At 36.2% G+C, this 12500-nt stretch overlaps 1 pseudogene; it reads left to right on the top strand.

The window, feature by feature from the left end:
* The window catches only part of LOC135206870 (glutamate receptor ionotropic, kainate 2-like), a 41204-nt pseudogene that overhangs the window by 20932 nt on the left and 7772 nt on the right, over positions 1-12500 (top strand).

Here is a 12500-nt window from a genome sequence, read left to right as displayed (position 1 = left end):
ATAGCATTCATAAAGACACAGAAGCGGTGAAAAATAACCATAACACTGTTACAAGCAACGTGTCAAAATATTAAAACAAATGAAAAAAACTGTTTTCAAAAGAAACTCATAAAAGTGTACAAAATCGTACACAAAAGACATGAGGCATTTCTGAAGCCATTACGTTTCTTCTCTTATTTGCGGCTTAAGCGGGTTAAAGAAATTTCTCATTATTTACCATACAAATGTCTACAATATATATCTGCAGAAAATCTAGCGTGTCACATGCAGTCAACAGTTCTACGGTTTTATGAACGATAGAAATTCGAGTAATCTTATTTTGTCGGATATCATTCAAAACCAGGCTTCATTATATATTTGAATTGTAGGATCTAGTACGCTATAAATCCTATTAGAGTTCCAGCAATAAGATAATCATTGACTACCGTCATTAAACAACCAAACATAAACAAACAGCTAAGCTTTGAAGAGGATTGTATTGGCGTAAGTTCGGTCATAATAGGGGGGGTATTTTACTGTGCGCTGGTTCGAATCCACGAGAGGACGAAACTTATCAACTGAAGACTTCCTCTTCCGTTAACATATATGAAACTATATTAATTCCGAAGTAGAGCGAATTGGGTATGAAAGGACATTGGTAACTTAATGCATGTATATGAAAACACGGTGATGTGATAAAAATTCATTATATATATATATATACATATGTGCGTGTATAAGGAAAAGGAAAAGAAGTATGAATTCTTACAAACATCTTCAGATTATTTCTAGCTGTCACTTATAACCTTCGGTTTACCTGAAAATTAGTGTTTGATATCAGTTGTCAACCGTCAAGTGCGGCTGACAAGTAATAACGCAGGAGGCAATTCTCAAGGCGCCAGTTCCAAATTTACTCTCTCTCTCTCTCTCTCTCTCTCTCTCTCTCTCTCTCTCTCTCTCTCTCTCTGCATTAACCTGCCTACGTCAGTTCAGTGAGTGATTCATAGCAAAATTTTTTAAAAACGTTTCATTTTTCATATAACTTCCAATTGACCTCGACTAATCTCCACTGTTCGATGGCGACTGCAGACGTTGCAAAGGAAAATATGTCATCAGAATCGCAACTGATTTTCGTTCCCTTAGCTGCTGAGAAAGTATAATTATGTACACTCCACTAGAGCTCTAAATTTAATTAAATGGTCTCGTGGAAAGACTTCCGTTTATTGTGACAATTGTCGTTACATTCTATAGGTTACAGGTCACCAAAATTAATATTTCAGACTATAGAGCCTTCTCTTCAAATATTCTGTTATGTATAAAAAATATTAATGCTATATTTTTATCTAAGGTAGACTGCAATATGCAGTGCTAAGAACAAATAAAAAAAATGCTATAAAGTTTCAACATTCTAACATATTCCATAAAACAGCGATATGTTGGCTTGATATATTCTTAACACCTAACTTGATTGAGCAAGTCAGTATTACTATAGTAGATTCACATCAAACCGTGCATCTGATGTCTAGGCCAGTCCCCTACTAAGCTCCTGATGGCTGTTGATAAGCCAATCACAGGGCTGGAAATCTCAGTCCCTCTCGAGAGTTCATATAGGTAGGACGGATGTATGCTCCACCCCTCCTGAAGGATACGTCTTTCAAAAGTATATCTCAGGAGATGTGGAACATACATCCTGCCTATGGTGAACTCTCGAGAGAGACTGAGACGAGTTTCAGCACTGTGAGTTGGCTTATCAACAGCCAATCAGGAGCTTCGTAAGGGACTGGCCTAGACATCAGATGCACGATTGATGTGAATCTACTATGGGAAAGATTTTCTTTTACACACTTGATGATTAAGAAAAACAGGGTTTTATTGATTTAATATTAATAATCTTTAACGCCCTACTTGACTGAGAAAAAAATGCCGCATTTGACTATATAATTTTCAACACTGAACTTGATCTAGTAAATCATTGATACGTGATTGGGGATAATCTTTACCAATATACATTTTTCAGCGACCATGACAAATACATAATTTTCATCTCTCTCTCTCTCTCTCTCTCTCTCTCTCTCTCTCCTTGTTTGCTTATCTTTGCATAATGCTCTTCAAATCTCTAGGATTTTTAATTCTTTATACTACCCTTCCATATTTGGTATATTTACTCTCTCTCTCTCTCTCTCTCTCTCTCTCTCTCTCTCTCTCTCTCTATCTATCTATCTATCTATCTATCTATCTCTCTCTCTCTCTCTCTCTAAATAGTGGGAATTAATATAAAACCTATTATTGATCAAATGCATGAAATGTAGCAAAACTGATATATATATATAAAAAAAGAGTAAGATAGGGAAGAAACAATTCAAATTTAATGTTGCATTTCTAAAAAATAAAATCAGGAAAAGGCTCGAAAGCGCTTGTTAGACTTCTACTCCAAAAGATCCTATAAAGGATGCCAGAGATCCTCACCTCGTGATATTCCCGAGAATATCTTATTCGCGCATTTTGGACCCAGGTTTAGAAAGAGTTCACCGAGCGTCCTGGTCTCAACTTTATTCGAACATTCAGTTACAGCGTTCATTATTATTATTCAATTTGGCAATCGACCTATGCATGCAGGAACCCTGTCGCTATAAAAGTATAATTATAATTATCAATTCTATCCCATGATAATTCCAACGACGTATTAGTTATGTCTTCATATATACATTTGAGGAGGAATTAAAGGAACAATGAGACTTTCAAAAACACAATTCTCTCGTTGATATGAAAAAAAATCACAAGGAACAAACAAAATGAGTTGAGTTGAATATAGAAATTAGGCCAAAGGCTAAGCACTGGAGCCTATGAGGTCATTCAGCGCTGAAACGGAAACTGACAGCAAAAGGTCTGAAAGGTGTACCAGGACATGAACTTGACAAAAGAGATGCCACAGAACTGAAGGAGAAAAGATGACGCAAAGCAATGCGATAACAAATAGAAATAAGCCAAAAAATAGATAAATAATTGCTTCCATAGAAATAAATTCTAAAAACCCCATGACGGTAGAAAAACAAATATTGTTATACATTGCAACACTTCCATTCTACCACTTTTTAAGAAAAATCTTATATATAAAGTCAAATGTCAAAAACATGTGATATTCACTGTCCTATTCCCTCTGGTTTTTTTTTCCTTGTTTATGATTAACAGGCCTTTTTTCATTCGTTAGGATATTTCAGCTGCAACGCCAGATAAATAACACCAATCAATTAGCCTTTCTCGCTCTTATATAGATCTACATGCACAAGAAGGTGCCATCAATGGATATTTTAGAAAAGACCATAGTTTGCGAACGAACATAAATAATCAAACCAATAAGAAATAATTGGAAGGGCTAAAAAAATCTCTGTCAATACTTTTAGAATTGGCTTTTATTAAAGCCTAAAAATCATCTCTGGTTAAAATGAACAAATTATTTTCGCTACTAAACCACGCTGCTGTAAGCACCTCACTACCGTAGATATAGCAAGGTAGTTGTTGTATAGCTGATGGCCCCTGACTGACCACCTGGAACCTTCTACAGGACTATTAAGATTACCTATTTTCCTTCCTTCTCTCGAGAGAAACAACAACCTGGTATTGTAGAAGTACAGGCCACTACTACATAAAACAAAATTCATTGTTAATTAAAGTAGCTCAGTCTACAAGAACACAATTTCACTCATGTAGTGCATGAAGATCCTTAATGTGTACGTCAAGATGGGACGCAATCGGTGAAGATACAATAAAACAAGTATCTCCACTTTCCTTCTCTTATGAAATTTGTTAAAATCTCGAGGACTTTTGAAGGAAGAAAAAGAGAAATTCGCGAAAACTGTTAACTTATTTTTCTCGACAATCACCAGTTAAAAGGTGAAATGATTTGCAAATAAAAGATAAAGATATAATTACCGAGAAAACGATCCTTGCCATATAGTACACAGTTGCGGAGATGAATCCAGCTTTGCGCGCCGGTTAATGTTCAGCTTAAGAAATATAACGTTAATTCAACGCAATGTGGCTTCTCTGTCTAATGGGTTCCGTATGGTCAGCATCCTCTCATCTAATTACTTAATACCATCTCTTGGTTCACTGCCAACGAACACTTACCCAACTGATGACTAACCGTTGGCAATGGCTTTAGAGATTGAATTTTATCACGATAAATTTCTTAAATGTTAGCGATGGAATCGACTCTGGATTTGTGGCTAAACTCCGACCTTTCTTGTTTCCTCTCCCCCCAGTTTTGACGTTTTTGTTGAGATTCTAACAGAGATATAGTTAGCAACATGATGAATTGTAAGAAGGTAATTGAGTCCATCAAAATTCATGAAGTAATATGGAATTTCCTTACTGAGATAATTATTCTTCAAAGTGATGTTTCTCAGTTTTTTTTTTTTTTTTTTCACGTAAATACCAACCCTGTAGGAGTATACATTAGATCAAGCTACACGGCATCGACGTTTGATAACGAGGTGTTTAACTGCGTAAATAGCTGTGTATTTCTCATCAAATTAGTAAATTGTTATCAGTGAACATTTGCACCAGGATTAACAATGACAAAGGTTTTATTATAATGAATAAACAGAAATGTAGCATCTCATTTAAAGCAGTGTGGTTAGGTGAATGTGTAGAGGCTAAGGTATTAAGACTAAACAAAATTCCGTAGTCTTATCATCTACAATATGGTCGTATGTAAATTTAGAAGTTGAAATAAACAAGACGAATATGAATTAAAACGGTGTCAGATCTCATCAGCTGGAAAACGGTTGAAGAATATTCAAGACGTTGAACGTCTCGTAAGATTCGGTTGGATAAACATTTAGAAAACTATGATAAAAGGAGAAGACATTCGCTATATCTCAACATCTATATTATGACTCGATAAACAGCTGGATCTATAGTATTAGGACCGGATACTGGATCTGTATTAGGGCTGGATAAACAACGGGATCTATGACTGGATTAACAACTGGGTCTATATTTAGGACTGGATTAACAACTGGATCTATGACTGGATTAACAACTGGATCTATATTAGGACTAGATAAACAACTGGATCTATGATGGATTAACAACTGGATCTATACTAGGACTAGATAAACAACTGGATCTATGACTAGATAAACAACTAGATCTATATTAGGACTAGATAAACAACTGGATCTATGTCTGGATTAACAAACTGGATCTATATAAGCCTGGATAACAACTGGGATCTATATTAGAACTGGATAAACAACTGGATCTATGTTAGGACTGGATAAACTACGAGTCTATATTAAGGACTGGATAAAAAAACTGGAAGGTAAAACTTAATAAGGAAATAAATAGAATGTCACATATCAACTTCCAAGTCACTGTTGGCTGAGCGTTTGATGGAAACCTGAATTAGAAGAGAGAAAACTGGATTCACGGTCCTGGACTCCATCTGAAGGCTCTTTCTTGCCTTGTTATCACAGCGAGCAAACAAATCCGATACTGAAAGCTACAATGAATCTGGCCTTTATTCGACATCGCGACTTTGTCTTTCTTTTTTTACCTGATCAAACAGAGGCAGAATCGTTTTTTATTATTTGATAGGAAAGTTTTGTGATAACTTGAAAGAGGCCTGGCTGTTGTCAGACTTCAGGTTTAATTCGTAAATGACCTTTCAAACCGTTACATTCTCTTCTGTTTATGAGTTTGGGTCTTTCATTTCAGCAACGTATCATCCCAATGTTTAAACTAGATTTCTTGGCGTTATTTTAAGTTTAATTAACAGTTGTTTCTACTGGTCCTTTTTCTCTTTGCTCTTATCTCTTCCTCATTTCAAATTAATATCATAAAAACTTAAACCAGAATCCTTAGCCTGTAGCTGCAACCCTTTCCATTCCTTTTACTGTACTTCCCATTCATATTTCTTTCTGCGAGATTTCCTCCACTACGGCTTTAACACCATTTTACTCACTAATTCATTTTTCAGCGCTGAATGGTCTCACCGGTCCCAGGACATGGTCTTTGAGTTATATTCTGTTTCATTCCCTTCTTCCAAGGGCAGCCCTCTCTAGACCACTCTGTAGACCTACTCTGTTCCACCAATCCATAATTCTCAAGCTTGGGTGGAATAAGGGGAGGTGGGTACCCGTCCCGTTGGCCTTTTTGCATTAAGATAAAATGCTTAATTCCTTCTATATAAGTGAAAATCGACTTACACCAGAAAAACACCAACTAACCTCCGAAAAAATAATATTGGCCTGCACCCGATCAGGATCCATCTCAAAATGTAATCGACGCTTCCCAATTCCCATAGCAATCATCTTTCCACAGATTTTCGCCGAAATCATATCTCGCGAATGAGCTGATGCCACACAGACCGACGCGATCTCTCTCTCCAATCTGGGTGACGTAGGTAACGGCATGTCAGCGTGTTTCCTTATTATAATCGCTATTAACGTCCACCTATAACAAGAATTTCGAAGCTGAAAAGAAGCTGGAAGATTATATCATTCTTTTTTTTAAGTCTTTTTTTAAATGGATAATTCATTCCATTCGATAGCATTGCCATTGATGTGAATATCCTGGAAAACGACAATATCTCTCTTAAAATATCTGCCATTCTTGTCATCAGCAAGAGCGTTTATCATAATTAATACTGCCATCCATAATGGATTATCGGGAAATTGACGCTATTGGTGTCCTGCCTGTTAAATTAACAACGTCGATTTCCTGATACTATTTCTACTATTTTTCTTTTTATACTTTCTTTTTTTTTTACATGATGCTACGAGAGAAGGACCCTTGTTGGTGTAAGAATAACTTGAACGAGCATCATAAAATACTGACAGCTGTTCGATTAGTGGAGAATATTTTATCCATCGGCAGTTCTCTCTCTCTCTCTCTCTCTCTCTCTCTCTCTCTCTCTCTCTCTTAATCAATACAAAGCACTATTCCAGAGTGTTAAAAATACCACCATAATTGACCGTGATTTAAAACACGACCGCTCTCTCTCTATCTCTCTCTCTCTCTCTCTCTCTCTCTCTCCTCTCTCCCAGTGACGGGATTTGTGATAGTAGCAGTAAAATCTCCAAAAGCCTTTGAGAAATCCCTTGCCAATGTTAGGTCGATGGAAATCAAGCAGCAGTCATTGAAACTCCATTGGCTATTGACGTTACTCTGACGGCCATTTGGGTCTTAATGCACTTTTCATATAAGCAATGGTCAGCAATAGCCTAGCAATGCCGCAAACATTTCACATAATGAATAAAGCTATCACTATTACCATTGCAACTTTTTTATGGCTACTCTGGCCAGCCCATATGGGAGATGATAGTCAGCTCAGTGGCTGGTTTAAACAATGTTGATAATAAATATGGCTACTCTGCTTCCAGTCTATCCGAGGTTTAATCTAAAGAGCCAAGATAAATGCTGAAAGACTTAAACGTCAGTCACAGTGAAATTGTTTTTATATCTTTTTCCAATGAACTTGAAATTTTCCATCAATGCAAAGCATAGAACTGAAACTGGGCTTGCAAGTAAAGATGGAATGTTGATTTATAAGAAGTCGGAAAACAACTCCTTTTTTTTTTAGGTTTACCAAATTGAAATGTTTCATTCATGTAAAAGTATCTAGTATTTTATCAAGGTGACTTTGTGTAACTTTTTGTTTCTTGTTTATATAACTGGAAACACAGGACCATATTGGCATTTCATTGGCCTTATATACTCTCTATCAATGCCGAACCAGTTATATGATTTTTTAAGCTGAGGCCGACGGGGGAGGGAATCTTGTGCCTTTTATGATCCAACGGGAGGCCTATGGCAAGAACAAAGACGAAGATAAAAGAGTGGGGACTGAAAATGTCATATTTCTACAGATTTTTACCCTCAAATTAAAAAAAGGTCAATTTCAAACATATAAATGGCCACTTCAAAATTAGGTCACATTAAAATTAGGCTATGCTTTTCGCACATGTAAAACCATTTTGAAAACCTTTTTTTTTTTATTATGGACATTTATTGTAATTTGAATTTATTCATTATTAATTTTAATTTTTAAGTCCATGTTTTTTTAATTTGATTTTCACCATTTTAATTGAATTTGAACTTTTTGAATTTGATTTTTATCTTTTTCAATTTGAAATTGACCTCATTCAATTGGGGACTGACCTTTTATAATTTGTAATTGACCTTTTTTACTTGAAATTGACCTTTTTTAATTTGAAATTGACCTTTTTTTTTTTTAATTTGAAATTGACCTTTTTTTAATTTGAAATTGACCTTCTTAAATTTGAAATGGACCTTTTTAATTTGTAATTGACCTTTTTTAAATTTGAGGGTAAAAAGCTGTAGACTGAGAAATTTCCTGTTTCTTTCGGCCAAAAAGTTAGCACTTGCTCCAAAACCAACTTTACTTTGCAACACAGAACAATTACGAATGAGGGGAGATCTCAGCGGCAGCCATCAAAACAGAGAGAGAGAGAGAGAGAGATTGAGAGAGAGAGAGAGAGAGAGAGAGAGAGAGAGAGAGAGAGAGAGAGAGAGAGAAGCAACACAAAGGATGAAACAGAACATCACTGCAAACATGAACATGACAAACAAAGCAGCGTATTTTGAAAAAAAGACAAACTTAAAAAAATGCATCAGAGGAGCGAGATCATCATAACCAGGGCTTTTCATGATCACTTTCGAAGTTAAATGTACACAGGAGTTGAAAGCCATTGCAGCAACAAAGGGAGGAGGGAAACCGCCTTTGAGACAGTCTTGCATAAGACTGCATATTGGTTGCAATCATAAAATTTCTCAAGAGCGGAGGGGGACAACCCTCGTCGCAAACCTGTCGTTATCAGCGCAAACTTGCTTCATTGTTATAATTATCGTATGTCGTCGTCAACAACGAGTGACGTAGGGCGAGATCTACTAAGTTCTGGAGGTCGAGTCTGTTTGAAAATCTGTTCAGGAAAGATCTTTCTGTTTGATTAATATTACCAGCCTTGATAATGAAGAGAGATTGAAAAGGGGTTTCTGAGCGAGATTCCGATTTCCCGTCTCGAATCGAATCACCAATTGAGATGAAGTATTGATATTTGTCAAAGAAAAGTGATTGAGAAGGAAGGTGGATGCAAAGATATTTGCATTCACCTTCGTATTCACTTATGATTCATACTGAATAATTAGTAAGTAATGGAAGGATGACCGAATTCGACAAGACAATTTATATTTTTCTCCTTGATTGGAATCCTAGCCAGGGACAGTGCGCTTGGCGGGCAGAATTCCATTTGGAAGGGTTGATAAATTATTGCACATTAAACATACAATATAAAAGAATTGCTTGAGAATTAATAATCATAATTTGTTATAGCTTTGTGTAACAAATGAAGTATTTAGTCATATAGAGAATATGAGTTGAATTTGGTTCTTAATGCAGAACACCTGGATTTATCAGAAGCGGCAGCCAAAATATCAATTCCAATCTCTCGAGACGGAGTGCCACAGTGCCACTGACACCATGCCCAACCCACAGAATGCCATAGATTTGAATCCTGACCCTTTGGGTGTGAGTTATTCCCAAGGTATAATGGATCCGATATTGGCTGGATATTTATTTTCATTTATTTTTATTTATTTTTCTTTTTATTTATTTATTTTTTTTTTTATCTAGGTAATTTGTATTTTTCCTAGCTATCTCTCTCTCTCTTAATTTCTAGGTAATTTGTGTTTTTCTTAGCTCTCTCTGCTCTCTCTGTCTCTCTGTCTCTGTCTGTCTCTCTCTCTCTCTCTCTCTCTCTCCTCTCTCTCTCTCTCTCTCTCCTCTCTCCTCAAAGAAAGCAAGAAAAAAAGCGGCCCAATAAAGCTGTCATGCAAAAAAAAAAAAAAAAAAAAAAAACTAGTGACAAAACCGCAACTTCTTCAAAAGATCCCCCCAATATCATATAAGTTCCCTTTCCCTACTTTTGTATTCATCTGTCTATCTACTGTAAAGGTAGAGATCTGATTGATGTCCACCTTTCCATCCAATCCTGTGCCCAGAGTTTTTCTTTCACAAATGGCATTCCGTATATAGGTATATATCATATTCCTATCATCACTCTTGTATTTCCGAAGTACTACTAAAGAATGATGTTAATGTTTGATACAAAAATTTATTTTAAAAAACTTGCCAAAAACAAAACAAGAGATTGTTATTTATTACTTTGTAAGTACAGTTCAATCAAAAGGATAGTCACAGAAAATTATGGACTGCCAGAAATATTTAGGCGAGCACGGCCCCCCCCACCCCCCTCCCCCCATCCCACCCCACCGTGCCCCCCTCGGTACAGGTCTGCCATCTGAATCTCGATCGCCTTGATAGACGGTATTCTCTTTTAGTCTACTCTTTCTGAAAGTGTTAAGAGCTGCGATGGAAATGTATTGAGATGTTTCTGCATCGGGAATGTGCTCATTCAACCACTTATGAACTGAGAGAGATCTAAATAGAATAACATCAGTTTGACCAAATATTCCCGTGGCGACTGAGAGTGAACAGGAATTTATAGATGACGTGTTCGCGGAAGTTTAGTAAATATCAACTGTATGTAATTGGGCAATATTCAAGCATGCATTTGCGCAATATATTTGCATGTTTTATTCAGAACGTCGGCAATAATCAGCAGATGTTTTTAATGCATAAATATGCACATGAGCTCAGCTTGTGAAAACATTGATTAAATGACATGTAGCTATTAGATAAATAAATAAATAAATGAATAAATATGCGCGCCCCTGAGCATGCATTTATGTATATATACCTCCTGTGTGTTTAATTAGCATAAAACCGTTAGATATAAGAAAATGCACATGTGCAAGTTACATATGTAGGTATAGTTTATTTGATCTCATTTTAATTATGATAGAAAGATTAAATCATAAAAACTTGTACGTTTATTCAGAATCAAATGCATGTCTACGTGAGCGTACATTCAATATGATAAAGCGAATGATTTATAGAAATATAAATGCGTAACATGCATCCATATACAAGTTATTCAAATGTACATTAAATAAAATAAATCGATTGGCAATTTTTCTATTCCTAGTAGACCAAATCTTCATTTTCTGGTTCAAAGAACGAATCCAGACTGAATAATTAAAAATGTTATATAGCTAGCGACTACAAATGACGAGAATACGTTTTAATACATCAGTTATCGAGAACTTCCCAAGATACAGAGATTTATCCGTCTGTTCTCTACGTCCAAATACAGTATTAGTTTCCGCGCGAATCGTGAGGCCTGTCAATCATGGCTGACTTTTGCTGTAGAGTTATATTTCTAATCAGTTGACAATTTATCATGTTTCACGTTTGTTTGATACTTTTTGTACTACAACGATTGCACGAGAAGAGAGAGAAGTACGAGAGAGAGAGAGGAGAGAGAGAGAGAGAGAGAGAGGAGACGAGAGACATACATCTTATTATGATTTTACCTCAAAGGGTGAGAATGACCTTATAGAGTTTCCTGGTTTTAGCTTCTCGCTGGGCGAGTGGTTTTCGCGCTCGGTTCGATTTCCGGCTCGACCAACGCGGAATCAGAGGAAATTTATATCTGTTGATAGAAATTAATTTCTCGATATAGTGTGGTTCGGATCCCACTATAAGCTGTAGGTCCCGTTTGCTAGGTGACCAATTGGTTCCTAGCCACGTAAAAATATATCTATCCTTCGGGCCAGCCCCAGGAGAGCTGGAAATCAGCTCAGTGGTCTGGTAAAACTAAGATATACGTAACTTAGTTCCTGGTTTAGCAAATTGAAGAGAAACTGAACATTCACATACATGGCTCTCTCTCTCTCTCTCTCTCTCTCTCTCTCTCTCTCTCTCTCTCTCTCTGTTTGTGTTACCAGAGCCGTGATTCACAGCAGTCAACAGCTAATAAGTATGTTATTGAAAGCTCAATTCAACAAAGCTCGAGAGAGGCACTGTGTCATTCAGTTATCGAGTTGAAAGAGCCTCCACTACTCTGTATTTCCCAGAGAGACAAACAAATAACTACATTTGAATTTGTGCGTTAATGTCTCTTTTCATACAAGGAGACACGGGGTTCTCAAAGTGAAACACACACACACACACACACGGAAGTGTAAAAAACTCAAAAAGGTGTTTTTTTCTTTCACATTATTTCTCAATATAGAATCATACGCTTTGACTGAATATAAATCGCTCAGAAAAAAAACGATGAACGGACAAAAAAAAATGTTCGTCAAACAAAAAGTAATGTTAATGTTGGTTGGCTGAGGAAAAAAACATTCATTCATTTAATATCGGAAAGTTCAGAGAACGAGCCTTTGTATTTTGTTAAATATTGGGTGGCTCCATTTTTCTTTTGATTTATGGCTGCTTTGAATACGCGTTTCTAAAATATGTATCTTTTCAGTAGGTGTATTTTGTGGATATCTTTTTCAAAGTTAGGCCTTTTTTCTTAACTATTATTCTTTACAGTAAACACAGCGTCCACGTTTACCTACATACATTAACTGCTCGTTAATGGCTA

Source organism: Macrobrachium nipponense, chromosome 31 (assembly GCF_015104395.2).
Source record: "Macrobrachium nipponense isolate FS-2020 chromosome 31, ASM1510439v2, whole genome shotgun sequence".
In the NCBI taxonomy this organism is placed as follows: domain Eukaryota; kingdom Metazoa; phylum Arthropoda; class Malacostraca; order Decapoda; family Palaemonidae; genus Macrobrachium; species Macrobrachium nipponense.
The sequence above is the reverse complement of the archived record's forward strand: the minus strand, read 5'-3'. Positions and strand labels throughout refer to the sequence as shown.